Genomic DNA, 19,712 nt, shown 5'->3' with positions numbered 1-19,712 from the left:
GTCACTTTTCTACGGGGAAATTATAACCCCTCCTAATATAAGCAGGATTTTAGGGGGCAGTCACTTTTCTACGATGAATTTGTACCCCCTCATAATATAAGCAGGATATAAGTAGCAGTCACTTTTCTACGGGGAAATTGTACCCCCTTCTCATATTAGCAGGATTTAATAGGACAGTCACTTTTCTACGGGGAAATTATACCCCCTCCTAATATAAGCAGGATTTAAAGGGGCAGTCACTTTTCTACGGGGAAATTATACCCCCTCCTAATATAAGCAGGAATAAAGGGGGCAGTCACTTTTCTACGGGGAATTTGTACCCCCTCCTAATATAAGCTGGATATAAGGGGGCAGTCACTTTTCTACGGGGAAATTGTACCCCCTTCTCATATTAGCAGGATTTAATAGGGCAGTCACTTTTCTACGGGGAAATTATACCCCCTCCTAATATAAGCAGGATTTAAGGTGGCAGTCACTTTTCTACGGGGAATTTGTACCCCCTCCTAATATAAGCAGGATATAAGGGGGCAGTCACTTTTCTACGGAGAAATTGTACCCCCTTCTCATATTTGCAGGATTTAATAGGGCAGTCAGTTTTCTACGGGGAAATTATACCCCCTCCTAATATAAGCAGGATTTAAAGGGGCAGTCACTTTTCTACGGGGAAATTGTACCCCCTCCTAATATAAGCAGGGTTTAAGGGGGCAGTCACTTTTCTACGGGGAATTTGTACCCCCTCCTAATATAAGCTGGATATAAGGGGGCAGTCACTTTTCTACGGGGAAATTGTACCCCCTTCTCATATTAGCAGGATTTAATAGGGCAGTCACTTTTCTACGGGGAAATTATACCCCCTCCTAATATAAGCAGGATTTAATAGGGCAGTCACTTTTCTACGGGGAAATTATACCCCCTCCTAATATAAGCAGGATTTAAGGGGGCAGTCACTTTTCTACGGGGAATTTGTACCCCCTCCTAATATAAGCAGGATATAAGGGGGCAGTCACTTTTCTACGGGGAAATTGTACCCCCTTCTCATATTAGCAGGATTTAATAGGGCAGTCACTTTTCTACGGGGAAATTATACCCCCTCTTAATATAAGCAGGATTTAAAGGGGCAGTCACTTTTCTACGGGGAAATTATACCCCTCCTAATATAAGCAGGATTTAAGGGGGCAGTCACTTTTCTACGGGGAAATTGTACCCCCTCCTAATATAAGCAGGATATAAGGGGGCAGTCACTTTTCTACGGGGAAATTGTACCCCCTTCTCATATTAGCAGGATTTAATAGGGCAGTCAATTTTCTACGGGGAAATTGTACCCCCTTCTCATATTAGCAGGATTTAATAGGGCAGTCACTTTTCTACGGGGAAATTGTACCCCCTTCTCATATTAGCAGGATTTAAAAGGGCAGTCACTTTTCTACGGGGAAATTATACCCCCTCCTAATATAAGCAGGATTTAAAGGGGCAGTCACTTTTCTACGGGGAAATTGTACCCCCTCCTAATATAAGCAGGATATAAGGGGGCAGTCACTTTTCTACGGGGAATTTGTACCCCCTCCTAATATAAGCTGGATATAAGGGGCAGTCACTTTTCTACGGGGAAATTGTACCCCCTTCTTATATTAGCAGGATTTAATAGGGCAGTCACTTTTCTACGGGGAAATTGTACCCCCTTCTTATATTAGCAGGATTTAATAGGGCAGTCACTTTTCTACGGGGAAATTATACCCCCTCCTAATATAAGCAGGATTTAATAGGGCAGTCACTTTTCTACGGGGAAATTATACCCCCTCCTAATATAAGCAGGATTTAATAGGGCAGTCACTTTTCTACGGGGAAATTATACCCCCTCCTAATATAAGCAGGATTTAAGGAGGCAGTCACTTTTCTACGGGGAATTTGTACCCCCTTTTTAAGTGGGAATTGACATGCAGTCATTTTTCTACGGTGATATTTTACCCCCTGCTTAATTGACGGGAACTGAAAAGGGCAGTCATTTTTCTCTGTAGAAAATTGACTGTACAGTCATTTATCTACGGAGTCCAAATTCCCCGTCACGAAAACGGGGAATTTGGACTGCGTAGAAAATTGGCTGTACAGTCACTTTTCTACGGAGTCCAAATTCCCCGTTACACGGGGATTACGCCGCAGACCAACCAGACAACAGCAGTGGCGCCGAGAGACACGACGCGGCAGAAAAAAGTACTACTTGAACCTCGTTCTACTAGCTGCTGCGTTTCTTGTTGTGCTGGATTGGTCGCTTCCCCGCTCCCCACTTCCCCTGCCAGCTTCTAGAGCGCCCGCCGTAAGAACTGAAAAGAGCTATAGCAGTTGCTGAGAAGACGATTAGTGGCAATTGGTTAAATGATTTGGTTTATTTTACTTTTCATTTCTGGCACTTTTGGCTAATCTCAAACACGAGGATGAGTGATAATATGATGAAATTGATGAAGGGACACTCACAAAGAAAATATAAACATGTCCAGGCTAGGATTCGAAACTGTGCTAACCACTCTGCCACGAAGGTGTGTAGACCGAAATCGAGAATGAGTAGCTACTAATATATCGCATCAAGTTGATAGTTCACATTTCCTTCAACTCTTCAAATAATATACAGCGTGTGGACAAAAAGATTCCGTGATAATAAACAACCACAACATTTTAATTATATATATTACGAAATTTACACCGATACCATTCGAAAGAAAAGCTCAAAGAATTTTAGCGGATGTGTAATTGTTGGCGTTAATTTCAACAATAGATGGCATAACAATAAAAGAATGTAAAAAGGAAGAAAAATCTTTCGATTGTTAATGTGTTATTGTAAATGACACTATCAACGGTATGAATTAGAGGAAGAAGACAATTTATTTTCCAACAAGATGGAGCACCTCCTCACTGGCATCTCGATGTTCGGAATTTGCTAAATGAGAAACTTGAAGGAAGATGGATCGGGCGCTTCGGAAGCAAAGATGCTGTGTTCTGCAAGTTGGCACCGAGGTCCCCTGACTTGCCTGTCTGAGACTACTTCTTATGGGGTCACATACGAGTAAAAGATCCTGTATACGTAAGTCCACTGCCTCAAGATCTGGAAGATCTGAAACGTCGTATCATTGCCGCCATCGAGACCGTCACTGTAGATACGTTGGAACGCGTGTGGCATGAGTGGGAATATCGCCTTGATATTTGCAGCGTGACACGAGCAGCACACAATGAGTGCCACTGAGGTAAGTAGTTAGGTATTATTTTTTTTTGAGTTTCTGTTTCTAATCGCACCCATTTTATATAAATATGAGTACCGAGAGAGTTGAGAATTTTTGATTGTTTTATTGCCATTAATAGACTGACAGGCTAGTCAAAATATTTTACGTAGCATTATACTGGTACTTACCGCATCTTATCGGCACATTTAAATCTTAATATTTATTCGTGGTAGATATATCAACAGGTTACTTTAGATCAATAGTAGTCACGAACAGATTGAGTTAAAATACGAGTAGACGTGCCGACCTCCGAAGCGTAGTGGTTAGCACAGCACGCCAGGGGTGCCATGTTCGATCTTTCTGAATGTCCCTCATCATATCATCACTCGTCGTCGCGATTAGCCAAAAGTGGCAGAAAAGTTACACTAAGTAACAAAAATTAAATAATTCGTTAGATGTGTCAGTCCGTCCAGTTTCATCTTAGTAGCACTGGCAGTTTATAAGTCACATTGATAGTTGACGTAACGGCACTTGCAGACAGACCAACGCGAGCCTCGCATAAGGGTACTTTTTCCAGTGCTGACAAGGAGCTTATATGTTGCCTATGAATATTGAATAAGGATTTAATTTAAACCACCCTAATTACGGCAACAAAGATAAAGGAGATACGTGCAAGATATTTGTCGGCTAAACTAACATGCTTTGAGTGTAGACATGTCTGAATCTTACACAAACATCCGATGCATAAAATCCAGACAGATTCCGGCATCTCCGGAGCCTCCAAGATTTAAACCCATCAGGGGATTGCATAACACGAAACGTATGACGTCACAAAGATCCACTTCAACTCAATTCCAAGAAATTCATTTGCGGCTCAGATTTCAGTCTCGTTGCCATGGAAACCGGTACAATCAGTTTTGTTATTGGGATGTAAAGAAATTCAATACGCTGCCCGCTCAGAGGACACGTTTATGTCGACAATTTATTTGGAGAGATCAAAAAAGTTCTCGGGCTGGTGACGTCCTGCAAAACTGAATGGAATACTCGAGAATATTTAAGAGGGTCATTTCGTACCAATTCAACCAGCCCTTGTTGCTTCATCATTTTAGCAAATGTTAATAATTTAACCACTTATTTCTATTCCTTTTGAATGTACAAAACAGACATTCAAGAATATTTTCAAGCTTGCCTTTTTATCTGGCGGTCATTTTGAATTAGCTCCGTGCGGTGATTTTAGCGTTTCCACAGACATTTAGAAATTCGCTCTAAGTTCTTTAGTAATTCCTACTGTAATGGTTCAAAAGTCATTTTCTTCTTCAGACATAAATGATCTTTCCTTATATCTATGGCATCATCACCCTGCCTCTACTATGAATCCAATGCATATTTTTTTCAAAATTTCTCATCTTTAGGGTACAAAATAAACATGAAGAAAGCAAAATACATTTAACATATTCTATGTTTACTCTGCGGTGGCAGCTAAGTCCGAAAATCATTAAACATATTATATGCTTGGACCTCCTTTTCTTCTATAAGCGCCCCAAAATTTAAAATTTTGAAAAATTAAAAGTTTAACGCCCTGAGAAACTTTATGTTAAAATTTGGTGAAGATTTTTTTATGAGAGTGTGTAGATAAAATTAGCCCCATTACAATATTAAATAAAACATTTGGAACTGGGAATCCAAGAAAATGGAAGATAGTTGATAAGTATAATTGAGATTTATTAAAAATTGATAATAAATATGAAACTGTGCATTAAGTGTAGATACAGGGCGAGTCAGAAGTCGTGAGCCACTCGAATATCTTTAAAACACTTGGAGTGAAAAAGTTCAAAACACTGTAACTATTTCTCATGTAACGTGTCAGCATTTCAATCGCTATAGTTATCACATGACAAAATATTACATACATTTTTATTGTGAAGTAAAGATATTGCCATTTGAAGGTCTCGGGTGTAAAACATGATAAGTGAATTTTGGTTATTTCTGAGTTCATTAAGAAAAAAGTTATTAGAAGCTATACTGTAGATAAATCGCTTTCGTGTTGTGTTTACCAATTTCAGAAGGCTTCACTGAGTCCAATGCAAATTGTATGCAATTCACTTGAAAATTGAAGGATGACGCATTTTACTTAGTAACTAAGAAATGATCAAAATGTCACTTACCATGTTTTACACCCGAGACCTTCATTTAGTTAAATCATAGTAATCTAAATATATATATATTAGGTCTAAACTCTGTAATAGGAAGATGTGTAAACTTATAAGTTGCCAAGACGCCCGGAAACTCAACGTAGGCCTCCCAGATGTAGGTAGTGGAAACGCTGTTAAGTGTGTTCAGTTGTCTGACATATTTTTCTGTCTGTATATTTGGTATTAGTTTGTACCGACGTTACGTCATCACGAAGAAAACAATCCATATACCCAACTTCCATATTCTAATATCATTGGTTGCGTTTCTTGCTCGATGTCATAAGTATTGGTTAACGACTGTTGATGGCATACTTTATTTTTCTTGTATGTACGTATTGCTTGCATTGTAGAATTATTTCTCTTATAGCCTACGGTTGTTGCAAGCATAGAGAGAGTTGTTGTGACGTTACAGGAGAACACACGCTCCCGTCATCAGAAATTTATTTTTAGTTTGACTAAAGATACAGTTGTAACAATGTCTATTTTTTTAAACAAAAAGAATCAGTTATACAATGGATCTTGTCTTGTAACATAGCAACTTAACTGAGAAACAAGCAGTCTGTTTTTATGAAGGTTTCTTATATTTTTTAATTACAGATCCCAAATATCATCTGGCAATTCAAAATTGTCATATCTTTAACAGAGATGCTTGATGTCTTCCGTTTCATTAAGTTTTAGAGATGGTGGCTTACCGCAATTGTATAAAAGATCCATAGTGACGGGAAACCTAGATTTGAATGTCTGGGAAGCTTCGATCATTGCAGAAGAACAGTGGAAGAAATTAAATAATGAAAATGGCAACATAGACCCACTATGGATTTTTCCTTTTCACATCTGAGGTAAGCCACCATCTTTAAAATTTAATGAAACGGAAGACATCAAGAATCTATGTATAAGAGATGAAGATTTTGAATTGAAGGGGTCGGGTGTAAAACGTGGTAAGTGACATTTTGGTCATTTCTGAATTCATTAAGAAAAGAGGTTAATACAAGCACTGCAGATAAATTGTTTTGGTGTTGTGTTTACCAAATTTCAGAAGGCTTGAGTGAGTCCAATGCAAATTGTATGACATGGCAATTTCACTTTAAAAATTGAAGTCATGCTTTGTAACGCAAAAATGACGAAAATGTTACTTATCATTAGAGCCCGGAAGTTCAGGCATTTATTTTCGTTAAAATAGGCAGGCAAAAGGCATTTATAATGTGGTAAATAGGCACTAAAAATGAAAAAAAAGGCAAAATAAACCGAAAAAAGGCACATTTAGAAGTCGCTTACTTTTATCTATAATATCTGGCAAAATGTTAAAATCTAAATTGGGATGAGCATTTCAATTTTCTCCGTCTTGATTGCACATAACTACAAGGTGCTTTTTAAGTTCTAAACATTCATTGATAGTCGTCTGTCAGAGAGAATGTTTTTCATAATAGAAAATGATCTTTCTACTTCGACAGAAGTTATTGGAGCATACATACTGGGTGAGTCTTTTAAAAGAGACCCCGTGGAAAATGTGCTTCCTGCATGTAGGCAACCCTGGTACACCGAAGGGAAGAGCGGGTTAGAGAACAATCCAGGATATCGGTGCCAAACATATTCGACAACATGACATGACATGACATATCCTGGACTGTTCTCAGCCCCGCTCTTCTCTTCGGTGTACCAGGGTTGCCTACAAGCAAGGAGCACATTTTCCACGGGGCCTCTTTTAAAAGACTCACCCAGTATAACAAGCTAATGTAGCTGGACTCATTTTGGTAACAGCATTTTCACCTTTTAGAATATCACAAATTGTTTTCAATTGTTTCAAGTCCTCATTTGCACTCACTACCCGTTAGCACTTTTCCGCAACAGCTCACCCCTTTTCTCCTGGCACTTCCATCATCTGCTGCATAGATTCCTCGAAGATTTTTATGGATGCTATAATTGTAATTGTCTCTGGCAATGCACCATAATGTGCAAAAGTAAACTTGAATAGCACAGGAGTTTTTTCACTTCACGAACTGAAGCCGCTTCATTTTCTGGAAGAGCATCGATCATCTCACTGATTTTTTGAAGGTTGTTAGCATAATATATAGCTGCTGATATCCAGGTTCCCTATCTCGTCAAGACTGGTTGCTGAGGTAAACTTAGCTCAATCGCAACTTCCTGAAATTTTCGGGTTCGAGAGGGAGATTTCAGAAATATTTTCTTTGTGTTCGAAATCAACCTGTCCACTTCAGCAGTCAATCATGCACAAGGAAATGTTAACCGAAAGGCAATATCCTAACTCAGCATGAAATACATTTTTCTCACACTTTTCTCCTTCAGCAATGTTGAAACATGCGTGAGTTCAATATTACTTAAATAAGGCGAAAATTATTCACATAATAAACGGAAGAAAAATAAATGCCAACAACGTTTTTTGGGAGAAGAATAATTTATATACACATTTTTTTTTAAAAAAATCAAATTTCATTGAAAAAGGCAAAATAAGGCATTATAATTAAAAATAGGCAGTGGGGTCCCAAATAGGCAAAACAGGCAAAATGAAAAGGCTTCTAAAACATTCGAAACAACATAAGAAACGTATATCCGGAAAAATTTTATCAATATATGCAGTAGATAAAAAGAGGCATTTTGCCAAACTTCCGGGCTCTACTTATCATGTTTTTACACCTGAGCCCTTCAATTGCCAGATGATATTTGAGATCTATAATTTTAAAGAAAATGTGATAAAAATCTTCACCTAAAATAATAATAATAAGGACAGACTGCTTGTTTCATAGTTAAGTTGCTATGTTACAACAATGTAACATTGACAAGATCCATTGTTTGACTGATTATTGTTTGTTAAAAAAAATGACCATTGTTATAACTGTATCTTTAACCAAACTAAAAATAAATGTGTAGTCAAGGAGCTAATGTCTGAAAAAAAAATGTTTCGCTCAACCGGCGCTACATCTAAGGTTTGACACCACAGTTTGGTAGAATGAGTTATATATGAACACCCTAGGTAGTGTGTCACGTCAAATTGTGGTATCATGAATTTTATGGACGCCATTTTGTGTTGTGATCACGTGACTTCGGTCACGTTCGGGAGTCGTTCGCTTAAAATGGGCATAACTCCGGTTAGAATGGTGCGATTTAAATAATATTGATAAAAAATGAAAGATAATGAAATGCTCTACAGAAAAGGTTTATTCACATTCTATGTAGATGCGTTGGTTTTGTTGTAAATATAGATTTTAGCAACATATTCAATAATAAGAATTACAGTTATATGACTTTCTAACCTCAGCCTTTTGTTTTCAGCGTTCCTGAATTGTTGAGTGACAGCTATCCAAATCAAAATAGACACGTTACAAGTAGTTGAGCCAGCTGTAAGTCTCGTACTATCCCCTGCAAAACGGAAGAAATATACAAATTTTGATCAATGCATCATATGCCAGACGAATAGTAATGAACGTTTACGAAAACCACGAGACAGTTCTTTGAAAATTCTGAAGTCTGCTTTGGAATTACGTCACGATGAAGCTTATCAGCGCTTAAAACCTCACCTACACCAACTCTCTGACCTTAACATTCAGTGGCATTTAACATGTTATGAATCATGCACTAGCAAACATAACCTAAGTTTGGTTACACGACGACAATCGCCTGCTACATCACAGGTAGATGAACTCCCTGTGAACAGCTGGGTGAGTTTCAGATAACAGATTCATGTCGGCTATGTAGACTGGTAGCCACCGGGAGTAGTTTTGCCTGTCCATTGCGATGAAGTGTGGTGTCATAGCAGCAGTTCCAATCACCTGTCCTTTCCGCTCTGATGAATTGGAGTAGCTGCTGAACCATACTAATGTAGTCATCCCAAAAGGTAAATAGTTCAGATTTCGCACGGGCCTCGTCTTTGAAAGTTGTGAACTTAACTTCTATTTCCGGTATCTTCACCATTAGCCTCTCAAACGTCTCGATAACATTTCCACCCGCCTCTAATGCTTCTCTACACGCTGTAATACATGCTGCTAAAGCCTGCTTATCATATACATTACTTTCATCTGTTAGCAACCATTTCGCAAACTCTGCCCACCGGCGGCGAAAGAAAGCCTCCATAATTAGTTTGTGTGCCCTCACTACGCGATTGTAGAACTTTTTTTTTTGTAGAAGCAAGGAAGCTGTACTGCTACCATAAACTCCAGATTCAATTAGTAGATCTTCGAACCGTGAGCCAGTATACTTGTTTCCCATTAGTGATACTTAATTTAGAGCTATGTGAAAACCACCCAAGCGAATCAGAAAACTTTCAAATTCTTCCGGTCGTCTCCATTGAATTTCTTCGGCCTTCACGTAGATAACAAGGTCAAAAGTTATAAGACTATCCTTCTGTCCTACACTGCTCATCATGATACGTTCGAGACCTGTCTTATTATACTATTAAACGTATTACTATATTTATTAATAATAACTTAATAATAATCAGCGGTGAACGATGAGACTCGGTGAAGTACACAGACTCCTCTCAGGCACAGGGATAGTGTTAGGCAAAGACAATATTCACAGCACAGAGAAATAAAACCACATTGGTGCAGTAGATAAACTAAAAGGTTTTATTCTTTATATATGGCAATTATAATGCGAATATACTTGAGACAAAGGCGAGGATTTCGCTTTGTCGATGAATTGATTCAACTAAAACGCATAAACTCAATGCGTGGCTATCGGCATGCCTATGATCACATAGACCTAGCTTGCGCCCCGAACTACCACACCAAGAGATATGCAATAATAACTGAGCCAATATTTGCTCTTTAGCCTTTTATTTCCAAATTAATCATTAGGCTAGCTTTATTATCTAACGTAGAACGGTTGCAGTATTGTGCATATCATCAATGCATGGCTATCGGCATGCCTATGATCATATAGGCCTAGCTTGCGCCCCGAACTACCATACAACACCGAGGAGTTTTTTTTTAGTTTAAAAGCTTCGTCGATCCGTGGCGAAAGTGTGTGATATTTCTTACGCGATATCCTCCCTTTTATACTATTTTCGAGAACACAGATTAAAGTACAGATGAATCACTCACTATCTACAAAAGGATACTATCAACAAAACGCACATCTATACATCTTTAGAAATACAAATTCGTATAGTGCACTCTCGCAAACATGAAGATACATTAAACTACTCATAACAGAGCATAAAATACAATAAACATTAAACAAAAGATATACATTACAAACAGGGTGCAATATTACATATAATAACACAACATTTACGTGTCCTTTCATAAAAGTATAATATATCAGTGACATATTTTAAAGTTGTGACGTCACATAAAAATATGGATCATATCAATCATAACTTCAACATTCTTCATGACAGTATAAACTGTACAGTATTCCGTTGGCGATCCTTGTAACATAGGGCAGAGACCAACTGCTCAGCAAAGATGAGAAAGTCTCTCTGGCGCTGCTGTCCTGTGGGCAACTTGTTTGTTGGAGGGTGGGGTCGGATGGAAGGTGGGGGATATAGATCGACCACAAGGAAAAAAACCTTGGGAGGAGAAGTCCCCGCGCAACTTTCCCTTCTTCCCTCCACCTCGGGCCATAAGGAAGCATGGTCAACTCTCCCCCTCCCCTACTCGCGGGGGTACGGTACACAGGACTCGCGGGTCTGCGCAGGTTGTTTTGCTCGTGGTTCCACTATAGCAAGGACTGCTCGATTTCTAACACCCTTTCAATGTTGCCAAACTTACATGGACGAAAGGTCATTGAGTTGGAGTGCGTCTGTTGTGTTTGTTGTTTGTACCGAAATGAAGGGCAAGACCGTACATAGTGAGAGCGAGAGGTGATTTCGAATGTTTTTAAATTTTTTGACAACGAAGCGAGAAAGGGATGTTACATGTTTCCGGTCAATCAAGCTACAAAGCGAGCAAGCGAGAGCTAAAGTCACTCTCATCTTCAGGGATTCTCTTCAATCCCTGAAGATGAGAGTGACGTTAACTCTCGTAAGCCTATCCGGAAATCACCTGGGTGCAGTGATGTGCGTCTACGCGTAAAAACGATAGTCTACATTCTACACGTAGACTATTTTATACACGTAGATTATGTAATCTATGTAAACAACATGGCGAAAGGTGATAACTTAGCAAAGGGCGCCGTGGAATTAAAATAAAATTATACTACGTATCAGTTGCTGATGTGTGAGGAGAACTTTTCATACTCTTTCTTCCAAATTCGAACAATTTCTCACCTAGGAAGAAACCTAATATAGGAAATATTTTAGTGTTTTATGGGTAAAAGACCACTTTTGCCTCACGACTGCCATCTGTTGTTGTTTTTTGCATACTATTTATCTTCTTCCATAGTTGATGATAGAAGAGAAGATAAATTTTGTTGTAAACAGAATTCTTTTCATTTCGTTAGGAACCAATACAGTTGAAAATGTCACTTTCCTTTCATGAAACCCTTGAAAATTAATTTTAATGCACTTTAGATTGTCTGCGTAGTCTATATGTAAACTACAACCCAATGTAATATACGCGTAGATTACGTGTAGACAACGCATGTAGTCGTAAACTTATAGTCTATGGCACATCACTGCTGATTGCCCGAGAAAACCTCTTCAAATCATTCTTTAGTAGGTGAAACCGTACGTTCTGGGCCGGCCCTTTGACCTACTTTTTATTTTACGACGTTTTACGCACTAAACTAACCTACAATGAAAGAAAAAATGGACAGAAAAAGCTCTGGCATCACTTTTTAAGCTATTTTTTATGCCAACTCGTTTTTTTGACCTACATTTGAAATGACTTACGACATTTTCCTATAAGGCTACCCCCCTCTTACTGTAAGGCCCCCCTCAGTGTAATCTACTACGACCTGCTAATAGAGTAGGTGGAATGGGCGATTCTAGACCTGTGTTTTGACCTACTTTTCGCGCGCAGTGTTGCCAGCTCCTCACTCGAAAAAATCACCAAGGTTTTTGTTTTTGGGTCTAACCTAACCTAAAGCAAGGAGCTGGCAACCTTGCTTGAGGTATTTTCTCGCAGTGTTGCCAACTCCTCACTCGAAAAAAATCACCAAGGTTTTTTTTTGGGTCTAACCTAACCTAAAGCAGGGAGCTGGCAACCTTGCTTGAGGCTTGCCTTACAGTGCATAAAGCAAGGTTGCCAACCCACTGGTACTTTTGCCATAGCCTTTTACAAGAAAAAAAAAGAGAAAGGGAAGAGTTAAACAACCGACAGCTTACCCACAGCTTTTTTTGCTCTAACCTAACCTAAAGCAAGGAGTTGGCAATTTTGCTTGTGCAATCAACCCGGTTGACCGCCCTCAAGTGGAGATCAGCGTTGCCAACTCCTCACTCGAAAAAAAATCACCAAGGTTTTTTTTGGTCTAACCTAACCTAAAGCAAGGAGCTGGCAACTTTGCTTGTGCAATCAACCCGGTTGACCGCCCTCAAGTGGAGATCAGCGTTGCCAACTCCTCACTCGTAAAAAAAATCACCAAGATTTTTTTTGGTCTAACCTAACTTAAAGCAAAGAGGTGGCAATTTTGCTTGAGGCTTGCCTTACAGCGCATAAAGCAATTTTTGCCAACCTGCACACACTGGGCAAGGAGAGCCGGCACTGCTGTAAAAGAGAGAGAGATGGGTGGATGGCAACACTGCACGGGTTCAACGTCGGAAAATGAGGCTCGGTGAGGCTCGCCTTAATGGATTTTTCTCGTAAGGCATGAGCCTTATTTTCTCGCAGTGTTGCCAACTTCTACCTACACCCTTTTTTTTTAACTTGGCAAGGGCTAGAGAGAGAGAAAGAGACCTATAGCTGGCAACAGTGGTGAGCGAATACATTTTATTGTAATTTTCCAACTCGGGCAATGTTTATATATCGTGACCTTTGTAAACCTCTCTCGGGAACGATGTGGCACACACACACACACACATATGCGCGCGCGCAACAACAAATTTTGTGCAAATTCTGATTGTCTCGTGCTATAGTGATGAAAAAAAGATATTGTAACTGATAACTAATAAAATTGACATTTGTAACTGATCTGAACTAGTGAAATTTGTATTGTGCTATCGTAACTGATTGTGCTAGTACAAAAAATTTCTTATTGTGCAAGAAAAGATGTTAAAAAACCTGTTAAAACTGCTCTGTGACCCTCTCGTTCTTCACGTCATACACAAATGTTTTCTCTGCAATCAGGATGACGCTACACACGGTGTCCTCGGGCAAGGCATCGTGGAACTCGCAGACGACCTTGATGTTGGTGCGATCGTTAACCACGACCTGCTTTCTCTTAGATGTGTTAATGACAGTCATGGGTCTCCGTGCTTTGAATTCGCTGGGGGTGTAGTACATGTCCACGCTTCCCTCGGTCACGCGTTTGTAAGCCGAGAACGCTTCGTAAAGTTTGAGATAATCGTTTATTGTCACGTCGAGGTTGTAATTCTCGCGCGGGAACACTTCGTTCCTCCCGTTCTTCAGATAAACGTTCTTGATCTTGCAGTCGTCGAACTTGCTGGAATCTTTTTCCTGGTTGTTATCGCGCCCGGTCTGAAAAAGCACTACGACAAAATCTGGCATGTCGAACTGTATGTTGTTGAACTGCGTCGTCACGTCGAATTCCATGTGACTTCCCGATGTCATCTTCTGCACGCACTGGTAACCGTGAAAGTGAATCGGCACCTGCGGACTTTTCAAGATCTCTGCTTTGTACTTGAGGGCGTAGTTTGTCTCGTATTCCACGATCGGCATTCTCAATTCCATGCTCCGGATGACGCATTTCGCTGCTTCGGGTAAAGTGTTGGCTATCGGCGTGGTGCCGTCCGGACCCAAAGTAGCGTATCGCATCAGTGCGTCGTTGTCGTTGGCTGCTCTTCGAAACGTAACCCTCAGTCCTCCCTTCCACATGATCTCCTTGTAGTCCGAGAAGAAACCAGGCAGCAGACGCATGGGAAAGAGCACCGTGTGACTTCTCGTCGATATTTTGGTCCCCGCTTCGAATCCCCCGGCCTGGTAGTATGCCGCGTCCGTTTTGGATAATTTCAACGTTCCCACTGCCGTCGACGTGATGCCTGGATAATCTATTCTGTCGATGACGGTGTTGTGTTTCCTCACCTCCACCTGCGAGAACAGGTGAGGCACGAAGTTGTCCACGAGTATCAAGTTTGCTGCTGCAGGAAACGCGTCTCCACTTTCTTTCTTCACCACGTCGAATTGAAGGTAGAGGTCCGCTCTGTGAGGATGAATGAACCCGTCGCCTACGTCCACGTCGTATTCGATCTCCCTGTTCGCTTCGTTCAGATTGGCGAACGTGCGACGGTTGGGAGGGAAAGATTGCAATTCGTAACTTTCGATTTGCTCCATTTTACATGTATGGTTATTTATTATACGTTGATCTCCACGATGGCCGTCGTAGTGGCACCTGCGAAATCCACCACGTCTCCTTTCTCGTTCGTCACCACCAACTCTATGTCGTCTATGCGGTTGCGACATACTGGAAAATAGATCAGCGAAGAGGGCGTGTAGATGATCGGTTCCATGAACTCGGAACTTGGTTTGAAAGTGGCTATGATTCCCGTCTGCTTGTGACTTCCTAACAATCCGTCCGAAGATTTTGTGATCATACCTTCCGCCACGTTGCAGTGTACGTTCAGAGTCTCTATGGCCAAGAATTTAGGAATGTTGGTTGCTACGTGCTTGATGCCAGCTTCGAGTTTGGTGTTGTTTTCGAAACCTAAAAGTTCTCCCATGGTGCCCAGGTCCACGGTCTCCGTCGCGGATAGGATTTCTACTCTGTGCGTGACCGAATTTTGAGAAAAGTACGTGCCTTTGGGTAACTGAGCTTGCAAAGTGGAAAGATTGTATTGTCCTGGCGTGACGACGATATGTTCGCTTCCGACGCTAATTTTGTTGTTGTGCTGCGTAACATTGGGTATGAGGTACATGCTGTAGAATGCACGCAGAGCCACGGATTTAGGATAGACGATGTCGTCGTGCAGCGTGAGTTTCAAGATTGATGATTCGCTCGTGAGATGGAACACGCCCATCCTAGTGATGCTGTTTGAGGTTCCACAATGCTTTCTGGAAATCCTCGATCGTAGGGTTATTTATTTTAGAGAGAAACGCGAGCACGGAGAGGCAGAGATGACCGCAGTTCACGTCTCCGAAATTTTGAATGCGTTCGTCGTTGTAGTATATAGAGGTTTTGTTTGTTTTCAGATAATGAATTAAATTTGTAGGTGGAACACCTCCGAAAGAATCGAAAACGAATGCTTTGTTATTGTCGTTTTTGTGGTAACATATCCAATGCGTGCCTGGATTTTCTTGACCGTCCAAGTTGACTACTCCGCATTCTTTTTTTTTAACGCTTGAAGGTAACGAGTCGGACATAAAAACTCCTCTGAAGTGTTTGATTCGTAACGGTCCGATCAGAGATTCAATATCTCGGTTGGTGAGTGCCGTTTCTTTTTTTTAAACTTTTTCATCACGCCCACCCCCTTGCCCCCTTTCTTCTCCATGGCCAGGTTGTGACGTTTCTGTTCTTCCAACTCGGCCTTGTTCTTCTTCGAGTCGATGACGGTTTTCGCGATGGCGGCACTTCCGCCAGCCAAACTTCCAACGGCCCCCAATGCTGCTAGGATGGCCGGGATGCTGAATATGAAACCTCCGATCTTTTGCTGTTTCCGCGAACGCTGCAACCGTCTCAATTGAGGTGTGCTGAGCAGCAATTTCATTCCATGTCCTTTGCTCAAGCAAGAACGTTTCTTCTCGCGTTGTTTCTTGGTGAGTAACCCATCGAGGGCACCTAGATTTTTCAGATTGGAGTATGGTATCTGGTACACGACACCCTTGGGCTTCATGTTGATGCTCTATGTGTTATTTTCACGGTATGTTATTTATATATATATTCTGAGATTTTTTCTCGTGTAGTTTTTTTACGGTATGTTATTTATATATAAATATTCTGAGATTTTTTTTTCACGGCCCCGCAGTCGCTACACAAATTCTATTACGTGCTTCGTTTTCTTGCCAAAAAGTTCCTTTGTCCCCTTGTACACGATTCGAGTTTTGTTCTCGATTAAAATAGATAGCTTCTCGTCCGATAACATGTTAGCGTATCGATCTGGTAAAAATAGACTGTATTGTGCGTTGAGCAACAGGCGTACCTTGGGACCATACTGGGTAGAAACGATTGAACCGGAAGTTATCGTGTAAGGTTTGTCGACTTCCAATTCCCGAATTTTTACATACTCGAATGACAAATTTAGCATTTGTTTTAATGCTTGGAGGTCACTCATTTTTTCAGTTGTCATATCGAAGAAGAGAAATTTTCAGTGTGTGTGTTAGAGAAATTTAATTTTTTTTTCACGATGTGTGTTATTTATATATACCGAAGATTATTTTTTTTTCACGATGCGTGTTATTTATATATATATATTTTTCACGATTTGTATCGAAGATTTTTTTAACAGAGGAAGAAAGTTCGTGCTTCGGAGAACGCGATGATGTGCGTGATGATTTCTTCAGTTTCCTGTTTGGACTTACGCCAATCATCAGTATACCGTCTTCTTCCCTGCCTCGCCTCGTGCAGTTCATCCAACCTCTCGTTCAATTTCTCCCCTGCGGCCGACAGAAGAGTGTCGAGATCACCGCACCTTATTCCACTGATCTCCCGAAGATGGTCCTTGAGAACTATTTCGCATCCCATGCGAAATGCCGGCGTCGTTCTAGCTATGATCACAAGTTTATTAACATCTCCGTTAACTACCTTTTTGAATATTTTAGATAGTAGTTCGTGCGGCAAATCAGTTATGCAAGCCATGTTGTTTTTTTTACTGTATGTTATTTATATACCCCACCCCAATTTTTGTTTCGTGTTCATGGCGATGGTGGTACCCAGTGCGGCGACCCGTTCACCCAGCGATGCGTCTCTGCTTATGAACCTTTCGAAAGCTGCATGTTCCAATTTTCTGTCTGCTTCGTGACGTGCGTCCAGATCCGTCTGCGTGGTGTTGTAAGCGATGTCGTGATCTTTGCATGCCGCGTCCAACAGATTCACACCCTTGTCTCCTCTCTCCAATCTTTTCTCGAGTTTGGTACCTGGTCCGCAGTACTGGTAGCCAGGTAGATGCATCTCGAAAGGTAACTTGTTGATGATGTCGTTCACGAGTCCCTTTCCTTCGGCCACGTTCCAAAATTTCGGAGGTAGCGTGTTGATGATTTTGATCAGGTAACCTATGCCCTTGTCGTCGTTCACGATGAAGTTGGAAAGTTTCGTGCTGATCATGTCCACGATGCCAACCTTCTCGTTGTAGAAATTACGGTTGCCTGCATTCTCCTCGCCGGCTATCACCAACAATCGGTCCACGAGTTTCCTCACGTCATCCACCCAAACGAATTCTTTGGGTAACGTGTTGTAGCGTTTGACGCCGCTGCCTGTTTTGACCTGGTTCCAAATCGGTTTGATGAGATTCCTGTACTTCTCGCCGCTGCTCGATTTCACCCTATTCTGCGAGGCGTCGTTGTTCTGGTACAAGGCATCCGTCATGATCAGAATTTCCTTGTAACTCTGGTAATCTTCGTCGGTGTAATCTTTCGGCTGCTTTTTGGCAACGAGTTCCCACAGTCCCACCGTACCCGGATACCTGTTCCAACTATCCTTGTCGCCTAAATTGACTTTAATGTCGTTGCCTTCGAAGGTCACCTTCGATTTCCCAATCTTCCACACCACACCGCCGCCTTCGCTGGTTTCCATGCTGGGATACAATCCGAACACTTCATCCTTGTCGAATTTCCCCGTGCTCAGGTAGTCTCGTGCCAAAGGTCCCAACTCGATTTTATCCGAAGACGACGACGTGCTACCAATAGCTCAACGTCGCGCCGGTTCATCCTTCAGTTCGAACGGCGTCGAAGGAATGCTCGAAATAGGTGTGGGTACGGCGTAACTTTTAGCTGCGAGCGGTACGAGTTCGTTGATCAAATTTTTATTTTGTTCCGTGACACTTTTAATTTCTTTACCTAGACCGCTGATGGCATCGATCACGGGTTGATCCTGACGTTTCTTCTCTTCGTAGAATCCGCGATTCTCGGATTTCCAACCTTTGAAGCGTTTCGCGAGGTAATCGCGAAGCTTGAGATTTTCGTCCTCGATTTTTCGTTTCGTCATGACGTTTATTTATATACGTCGTTTCTCACAACGTTGCAACGTTTAGAAAGTCGTTGATTTTGTTTCTGTATTTTCCGTCGTTGGGTTTCCTCGTCATGTCGATCGTAACGAATCCGAAATCGTCACCGTTCCAGCAAGTAGAGCAGCAGCGTTCCGAAAATTGATTGTAGTTCATGTCTCCGCCTACGTAGTCATCGTACGCGTGCTTGAGGTTGGTGTGATCTTGACGAAACAAACATATGAAATTAGCGTTGTCGCGCACTAACTGTTTTGGAATTTTGGAAAACGTTTGAGCTAGGTAGAAGCAATCCATTCCTTTGTGACGACCTTGCGTGAAAAAGTTGCGAATTTCATTTTGATTTTCCAGGATGGCGTCGTCGAACACAACAACTGAATTTTCACGACAATCGTCGAGTGGTTTTATTTCCGAGGCGAACGTTGCAATATCCAGACCATCGTACAGTTTCATCAGTTGCTGGTATTTGGATTGCTCCAAACTTTTCGAGAACACGTACAGGTGCCTGTTCTTCCAATCTAACCAATTTGGTGCGAGGAGAAAATTGTCCACGAGCAGTGTCGTTTTTCCACACCCCGAAGGTCCTACGATCAGACAGCGGATGCTGTCGGGGAGCAATTCACCGTTTTTTTTCTTCGTTTGACTTTTCGGATCCGGTAGACGCTTCACCACGTTCCACGTACTCACAAGATCACTTCGTCCGCGTCGATCCAACTCTTTTCCGGAAGTCCCAGCCATTTGACAAACAGTTTGTTGCCTCTCTTGCGCAAAACTTTTTCGATAAGGTACGTGTCGGGGTGTTTCGTTTTAGAGAGTTCCTCTTCGTAAAATCTTCCTTTCAAAATCTCGCCGCTACTATATTTTATTATATACGTGTGACGGTTCCCGGGTAAAACTCGAACCACGGTAAAAAGTTCAGTGCTCCAGTTTCGCGTGAAACCTCTGTCGAACGTTCGCTTCAATTTACTGACCCTCACCCGGTCTCCAATTTTGTATTTAGCTTTTTTTGTCGCGGGTGTGTACTTTGGACAGTAAACGGTAGAAATTAAACGCTGCTCGTCAGATTTCGTAACGTCAGCTGGCTTCATGCCTATCGTTCTGTGTACCGTATCATTATAGGCGTCGACGAGTTCCGGCAGGATGTCG

The sequence above is a fragment of the Lepisma saccharinum genome, chromosome 10 (assembly GCF_977018435.1).
Source record: "Lepisma saccharinum chromosome 10, izLepSacc3.1, whole genome shotgun sequence".
Classification (NCBI taxonomy): Eukaryota; Metazoa; Arthropoda; class Insecta; order Zygentoma; family Lepismatidae; genus Lepisma; species Lepisma saccharinum.
Note: the sequence above shows the minus strand (reverse complement) of the source record.